Source organism: Ciconia boyciana, chromosome 5, assembly GCF_034638445.1.
Source record: "Ciconia boyciana chromosome 5, ASM3463844v1, whole genome shotgun sequence".
NCBI lineage: Eukaryota > Metazoa > Chordata > Aves > Ciconiiformes > Ciconiidae > Ciconia > Ciconia boyciana.
In genome coordinates this window covers 46391936-46400705 of record NC_132938.1, presented here as the reverse complement: position 1 = coordinate 46400705, position 8770 = coordinate 46391936, and the positions used below count along the sequence as shown (strand labels likewise).

Below are 8770 nucleotides of genomic sequence, written 5' to 3'. Positions count from 1 at the left end.
TGTGAACTACGTAGGTTTGTGGGAGAGGAACTGTAAGTGGGTAAGTGAAGCATTTGGCAGGGCTGGGGAGGGAGTGGAAGGGAGGGGGATCCAATACCCTCAAACAGACCATCAAAGCTTCCCAGTCTCCTCAAACACCTTAGAGTCATTTGCCAGCCCCTTTCCAACCCCCTCTGACTTATCTCAGCCACCAAATGTATTAGCAACGTCGAAACACCTCTGCTGCTGTGGGGTGATGTGAGAGGCTGAAAGAGTTCATGTCTCAAACATTGTAGCAACTTGAGGCGCTATTTGCATGGCGACAGCAAGTCGGCGAGCAAGGGGTGGGGGAGAGCGAGAGCGGGATGTGCGGGATGTGGAGAGCGTGTCGGAGGACGCGTAGTTCTGGGTTCCGCCGGGCCTTACCATCTATGGCCAGAGATCACACAGGGCTGATCTGAGGAAGGGGCTTGCGGCCGCCCGAGAAACCCCTCGCGACCACCCCCCTCCCCCAGCGCCTGCGCAGAAGATTGAGAACTTTCTAGAACAAGAACCATGTAAGTCCCGAAGGGGGTACCTGGAGGCGGGGATTAGCTCATAAAAGACACGCCCTCCAAGGAACCACACGTGCGCCCACGACTGGGGGATTGTCACGTCTGTCATCGTCATCGCGGCATCCAAGGGTGGTGATACTTTTTCTTTCTCTTTCCCTTTCCTTTTCTTGCTTCTCTCTCCCTCTACTCTTCCAATATATGCAAGTTCGGGAAAAATTGTGACGGGTTGCCCGGAAAATAGCTCCATTGCCAAATTGCCTTTGTTCGTTAAGCTTGCCAGTTTGTTAAGTTTGTCCGCTTGTGGAATTCGCCAGCTAATAAAGTTTCTGGCCAGCCTGTTCCTCTGAGTCATTGTCGTGACTCTACCGACCACGCGGCTCTGCCGAGCAGAGATCGGCTTTTGTCGGTACACAAACAGTCAGGGAATCGAAAAGATTCACCCCTCTCACAACCCACCGAGTGGGACGAGACAGGAAGAAATTGTTCTCCCTCAAGATTCCTGAAATAACTAAGTTATTTTGTCCTTATCCTTAGGAGAGTGAATTTCAGATGTGGCTTACACTATTGAAAAGCCTTTTTCTAGTGCCTAGGCATCTCAATGTTAGCTGTAGAGAAATGTTGCTCTAAAGTGGGGATTCACATCCCTGAATCCTCCTCTGGATTTGAGTGTCTAAATCCTTTCCTTCAAAAAGCTTTCCTTTCAGAAAAGCTCCCAGGAAATAAAGAAGTGATACCGGTCTTCCAGCTAACGTATAAAACAATAGTTAAACCCAAGATGTTACTTCATTTTTATTCTCTATCTGAAAATATTAAAACTACTCAGATAATTCCTGTTATTGTAATGCTTTTTTTACATGTCATAAATGAAGAGTGAGAGAGATCATGACACTATATCCTCCTAGTTCAAACACTCACATGATGCATTAAACAGCAGGAACTTTGCTACTGAAACTTGGAACTTCACTAATTAACCTACCCTTAATAGTAACAGCTGAAAACTGATTTTACAGTTTTAGCCAAAGCATTGCAACTTTGTCCAAAAGTAAGATCATGTTTGGATTTGCAATCCAAGAAGCCTTGATGAGTCAGACCCCCAGCATAACATGCATCACACCCTAAAAAGATCTTTGTTGTGTGCCAATAAGCACAACATCAATTTGTGTTCACTTATATTGTGTTCACTTATTTAATAGCATAGAACTTTTCATAGTGATAATGCAGGAGGTTATACTTTTATTTTTTACAGCTGTTTTCTAGTCTTTGGATAGTAAAGGTTCCAAGCCAACGAAATTTGGGTTTTCACTAGCCCAAGATGACATGAAAAAACAAAGTATATTATCTCTCAGCAAGACTAACACATGTGAAGAGAATAGAAGAGGTGCACTTTACTGATAATCAGCTTGTACAAAACTGTGACTCTCTGTTTAGCATCTTCACCAACTTTTTCCTTTTATCTGGAAGCAAATCCAATTGTTTCCCTTGATATGCTAAGGGCATTCTGCCTCATGAATGAAATACAAAGGTCAAGTTCTTCCATACTGACATTCACAAGAGTACATGAGGCATTTCACATATAAATATTTTGTTCACTGCTGATTGTCAGACAAGCCTGCCTTCTCAGCTTCCCCAGCTCTCTACTTTGTCATCCAAAGGAAGACTTGCAGCATAGATAATCACTATTGGGATTACCGAGCAACTAGCTATAACTACCAAACAGGAGGAAAAAATATAGCATACTGTAGCGGATTGATGCATGGACTCCGATAGAGGGTAAATCAAAGACCCTTTATTGAAATATTACGTGGCTTATATGCTTTCTAATTGTTTACACATGCATTACTGAGAGATCTCTTACTGGTTTATATGTCTTGTTCATGCGTCCTTCATGCATCCCTTCAGCTAATACGATTGGCTATCTTTTTGCAACCTTGCAGTTCCTTCTTTCACAATAAAAGTCATGCGTTCGTTTACTTCCTTCTTATCTTGTTTATTCTTGTTCCAGATGCACAGTCTCCTTTTTTCAGACATGACCCAGACCCTCAGTACTTCAGTCTTGTTAACCCTTCCACTCCCGCAATGCCTAATTCCTCCTCAATTCCCCCTTTTTGTTTTTCAACAACATATATTTTTTGCACCATTTTCTGCAGCATTCCTTGGACACATGACAATAAGCAGGGTCAAACCAGCAAGATACATAAAAAAATACCAATAACCAATAACCCAGTTTTTAATAATGATTTAAGCCACCCGCTTATCCCAATCCTCAAAGCAGGCACTAACATTACTGGTGGTAGAATTACATTTACCTGCAGCCAGCACTCCACTTGCTTCTTTTTGTATTAATCCTACCTTGTCTGTAGGCAATCCTATAAGACATGTATGGAATGATTGTTCCGGTTGTTCCATGGATACACAAAAAGCAGTTTGATTCAGCGTTCACACTAAAGACACCCATATGTTGCTACTGTTCCAGGTTATCGTTGACATGGGGTTCGCTGCTGTTGTGGTCGTCAGCATCAGCAGTCTCCATGTCATTAGCAAGGGCAGGCTTGTCGGTGTCTTCATGATTCGCTTTTTCAAGGGCCGGTCTTAAACATCGAGCGGGGATCCAGCATAGTCCTTGCTCTGTGGAGACACAAGTGTATCCTCGACCCCATGTTATTAATGTATAAGGTCCTTCCCATTGTCCCGATTGTAGAGACCGTACCCATGCTTTAACATCCTTGCTAGATACATCTATCCTATCAGTCGAACCGAGACTTAAAAAATGTCAAACAATTGGTGGTCGCTGTTCCACTGCAGCCTCCCTAATATCTAAATAATGTAAGGTATAAACTGTTTTCCATAACTGTACTTGGGGGCTTTCTCCCACCATTCCCCCTTTTTGTTTTTCAAGCATATGTTTTAGGGTTTGGTGACTGCGTTCAACAATAGCCTGGCCTTGTGCGGAATGTGGAATGCCTGTTACATGTACTACACCCCATAGCTGTAAAAAGCGTTGGGTTTTCTGGCTAATGTACCTGGGCCCGTTATCTGTTTTGATAGTAGATGGCACCCCCAGGGCTGCGAAAGCTGCAGTCCAGTTTCGAATGACATCTTTTGCTTTTTCTCCAGATTCTGCAGTTGCCCATAAAGCGCCCGAATAAGTATCGATAGAAACGTGCACCCATTTTTGTCTACAAATTCAGCTATATGAGTGACATCTGTCTGCCATAATTGTAATGCGTAGAGACCTTGTGGATTTATCCCCATTTGGTGGACGGCAGCAAAAGGTTGACAATGAGGGCACGCACATACAATGGCACGGGCTGTATCCCAAGAGAGGCTGAATTGTTTTCTTAGTGCTTTAGCTGACTGGTGAAAAAACTCATGGGATAGCTGGGCTTGTTTTATAGTTTGTGGTACTGGGGTTGCCCAAACTGGAGTGGTCAAGCGATCTGCTCTACGGTTACCTTCCGCGATAAAACCTGGTAGATTTGTATGGCTCCTGGTGTGTAGTACATAAAAATCGTTTTGCCTACGATTTAGCTCATGCCATAATTGTTTAAATAAAGAGAACAACTGTTTGTTATTAACATGTTTTAACCATGCTTTCTCTCATCATTGGACTACCCCACGTATTGTGAATCAGTCACTGTATTCAATGGTTCACTCCATTTTTGGAATGCTTTTATGACTGCTACTAATTCCACTATTTGAGGAGTGTCTTGGACCACATGGATCTCTTCCTTCCAATGTTCCTCTTCTTTCCAAACTATGACTGCTCGGCCCGTTTTTCCTGACCCATCGGTAAACACAGTAATTCCAGAGACTGGTACAGGGCTGCATCTGGGTCGAGCAACTATTTCAATGTCTTTAAATTCCATAAATAATTTATGAGCTGGCATGTGGATGCTAAGTGTTCCCGCATAGCCTAGCAAAGCGGTTTGTAACGGTATGCTGTTAGCTAAGCTCCAGTCCAAATGTTATTTCGTCAATAGAATGTAAATTGTATGCACTTCTTCACCTCGTAACTGTACAGCACGTTTCCGCCCTTTACGGATTAACATAGCAAACATTTCCACTCTGGTAGTAATAGTTTTCACAGGCTGATATGGCAAAAACACCCATTCTATCAAAAGTAAAGGATCATTATTGGTTGCTACCCATCGCCCCAGTAGAGCTAACAGCTGGGTAATAGTATTAATGATATAGAGCTGGAGGCCGTATCCGTCATGCACGTGATGGGCTTGTCGTGACTGTATTGCTTGTTCGATGTGAGCCAAGGCCTCCTTCGCTTCGGGAGTCAGTATACGTTTGGAATCTAGTGCGGGATCACCTCTTAATAGATCAAAGAGACGTTGTAGTGTATCATTTGTGATTCCCAGCAAGGGTCGAACCCAATTAATGGCGCCAAGTATTCTTTGTACATCGTTTAGAGTGCTGACTTCCCACTTCAAGGCCACTCTCTGAGGTTCAACAGCGTGTTCCATGATTTCCCACCCTAAGTAACGCCAGGGGAGTTCCTTTTGCGCCTTCTCAGGTGCCACTTGTAATCCAAATTTCTGTAATGCTTGAACTGTGTCTTTTACTACTAACTGTATATTGTCTACAGAAGCTCCAGCGATGAGTATATCATCCATATAATGATATTAGTATTTGTGGGTATTGTTCTCGAACCCCAGAGAGTGCTCTTGCGATATATATTTGACATATCATGGGACTATTTTTCATGCCTTGAGGCAAGACTGTCCAGTGATATCGTTGCATGGGTTCACTGTTGTTAATTGAGGGAACCGAAAAAGCAAATGGAGGGCAGTCTTGGGCTGCCAAAGGAATTGTAAAAAAGCAATCCTTCAGGTCCATCGCTATTACTGGCCAATTCGCAGGAACCATAGTAGGAGAAGGGAGTCCCGGCTGCAAAGCCCCCATGCTTTCGATTACTGCATTGATTTGCCTCAAGTCATGTAACAATTGCCATTTACCGCTTTTTTTCTTTATAACAAACACGGGTATTCCATGGACTTGTAGTTGGAACAATGTGACCTTGTTGTAACTGTTCTTGCACTAATTCATTCAGAGCGTAGATCTTTTCGTTTGTGAGGGGCCACTGATCCACCCAGACAGGCTCGTTAGTGAGCCATTGTAGTGGAATGGTAGGCTGCGCTTCAGTGACCCCCATTAAAAATTTTGTGTACCGATAGTGATTCCCCAGGAGCTGAGAACATCTCGCCCCCAAAGAATCAGCGGCACGGCAACAACAAAAGGGCGAGTAGTTGAGACCTGGCCTTCAGGCCCAACGACTTGTATCATATATACGCTTTGATATGAAGTGGTGGTCCTTCCAATACCAGACAGGGCAAAGGCAACTTCTTTTATTGGCCATCCTTGGGGCCATTTAGCTTTTGAAATTACTGTAACATCCGCTCCAGTATCTATCATGCCCTGTAGTTTGATAGTTCTAGGCGTCCCTTGGCTATTACTTAAAGTACATGTTAACGTAGGCTGTTGTGACTGTACTGTTTGGGCCCATAAGATCAAGGGCGTTCCTGTGGAGCCAAAGCCACCTTTTCCTCTTTTAACTGAGTCTGTCACTGGAACTTGACTTCTAAACGGTACAAGCTGTGCTATCCAGCTGCCTTTTGGAATGACAACTGAAGGTGAGGGAGTCCATATCATTGCTTGTATCTGGCCCTCATAATCTGCATCAATGACTCCAGGGATCACAAAGAGTCCTTTCAAAGTCACACTAGAACGTCCCAATAACAAAGCACTTAAACTGCCCCCCAGGGGTCCCCTTGCATTCAATGGCACTCGGTGCACGGTCTGGTCTTCTATTATTATTTCAGCATCTGTGGCAACATCCATTCCGGCGCTTCCTGCGGTTCGGCCTCGGAGGCCATTGCTGTTGTCATAGCTTGCCGAGGCACTTGTGTCTGTGCGCACCGCTGGCTCGTGCTGGTTCGGAAGTTTCCCTGAATTGGTTTGCCATCTTTATCCCATTTGGAACGGCACTGATTAGCATAGTGACACCCCTTCCCACATCGGGGGCAAACTCCAGGTCCTGAGTTTTGAATTTGATTTACATTTGGGCAATTGCGCTTAAAATGTCCTGTCTTCCCACACCTAAAACAGGCTCTATTATCAAATCTCAAGGCTGCGAATGCAGAGGCCATGGCCTGAGCCTGATGTTCGAATGACCAAACCTTTTGACAGCCCTCCATCATTTCTACCAAGTTGGGATTGCGTAAGGTCTGTAACACCCTTTTACAATCTACATTTGCATTTTCTATGGCTAGCTTCATTAACAACACCTCCCTTGCTGCTTCATTTTCAACTTGTTTCTCTATTGCTTCTTTCAGCTTATCTATAAATGACATAAATGATTCAGCTATCCCCTGCTTCATAGAGACAAATGATTGAGTAGCCTTCCCTGTATCAGGAGTTTTCAGCAGAGCTTGGTATGCCAACTGGCGAGACTGCTGCAGAATAACAGGGTTCAATCTAGCTTATAATCGCGGTGTCTGTACTGGTGCTTCCCCCATTAGCTGTGGTGTTCCTGCACCCCGCAAGGGGTCAACATCCGGCCGTTCAAAATTAGTTATGGCGGCCATCTCACAGGCAGTCCGCCAATGTGCGTCAAACATTACCTTTTGTGTAGGCGTAAATATTAATATGGATATCTGTTTAATATCATACAGGGTCAGTTCATAATTAAAAAACACGTTATTCAATAAACTCTGTACATATGGTGACCCAAGACCATAATCCATAACATTTTTTCGCAATTCTTTCACTAGTCCAAACGGCAACCCCTGCCATTCTGCCCGCCCCTGAGCGTCTCAAATTACAGGACACGCTATGAGAGCGGCAATATCATGATCGCTGTTTTTTTCGGCTTGTTGCCGCAACTCCTGCCAATGTTTCCTTGGATCATAATCTGTTTCAACACATCCAAAGTCCCCTCTATTTTTCTCCTTGTACGGGTCCTCTGCAAACGATGAATCCATATTCATAGGTGATGGTGGTGGTGGAAAATCGGGCGAGGGAGGTGCAGTGGGCGCTAGCTTGTTAGCTGTGGCAGCCACCGCTTCTTTTTGTCTTTCTCCTACAGTGGCTGCTGCAGCGGCAGCTGTCACAGTGCGATCTGCCTTTAGTTGCTTTAATGAGTCTGTAAATAAGCGCCATGTTGTTAACAAGCCCGTGGCACTGGAATCCCCCCTGGTAGCTGCGTCCCATAAAACCTGTCCAGCTGTTTCCCATGTACATATTTCAAATACCTCAGTCAATTCTGGAGCTACACCTCAGCCTTTAAGCCAGGCGAGCAGCATGCGCAGTTGCATCTCACCATACTTAATGCTGTGCTTTTCTAATATCTTATTAAACACAGTTACCACCGATTTTTCTTCTGCAGACATTGTTGCCCCCATTGTCCCTGGCTGCTCACGTGGTCTGGGTGATTACTTTGTTCGGACTCGTCAGCTCTTCAACCGCTGATTATACGTTCAGCCAGGCTCCGCTACCAGTCGCTCTTTACCATGGTTCTGTCCCGCAGACTTCAGGTCCCTGTTCAGGTGCCATTTGTAGCGGATTGATGCATGGACTCCGATAGAGGGTAAATCAAAGACCCTTTATTGAAATATTACGTGGCTTATATACTTTCTAATTGTTTACACATGCATTACTGAGAGATCTCTTACTGGTTTATATGTCTTGTTCATGCGTCCTTCATGCATCCCTTCAGCTGATACAATTGGCTATCTTTTTGCAACCTTGCAGTTTCTTCTTTCACAATAAAAGTCATGCGTTCGTTTACTTCCTTCTTATCTTGTTTATTCTTGTTCCAGATGCACAGTCTCCTTTTTTCAGACATGACCCGGACCCTCAGTACTTCAATCTTGTTAACCCTTCCACTCCCGCAATGCCTAATTCCTCCTCAGCATACATCATATGGGCACGTTCTTCATTTTGTTTGATGAAATCATGGCCACCCTGCAAACAAATATCTGAATAATCCTTCTTTGGCACCTATGTAACTTCCATTATACAAGTAATGTGAATTTTAAGTGTATTTTCACAGTACTCTTCAAAGGTACAAAGTATATTCCCACTTTTAAAGAAATCTAAGAGCTCAGCCCACAAAATCTACTATGTAAACAACAACAAAAATCAACATTTTCAATTGGTGCCTGATACTGAAAGAACCACAACTGCTTTGTTGCTTAGGTTCCCGCTGAGGTATGGCTCCCTTTCTGACC

At 44.0% G+C, this 8770-nt stretch overlaps 1 long non-coding RNA gene across 1 annotated transcript; it reads left to right on the top strand.

Moving 5' to 3' along the window:
* Positions 1-373: 373 nt before the first annotated feature.
* On the top strand, positions 374-8316 carry LOC140652449 (uncharacterized). Its single transcript, XR_012042813.1, has 3 exons — positions 374-536; positions 6648-6764; positions 7927-8316. It is a non-coding gene; the product is annotated as an uncharacterized lncRNA (long non-coding RNA).
* The last annotated feature ends 454 nt before the right edge of the window (positions 8317-8770 follow it).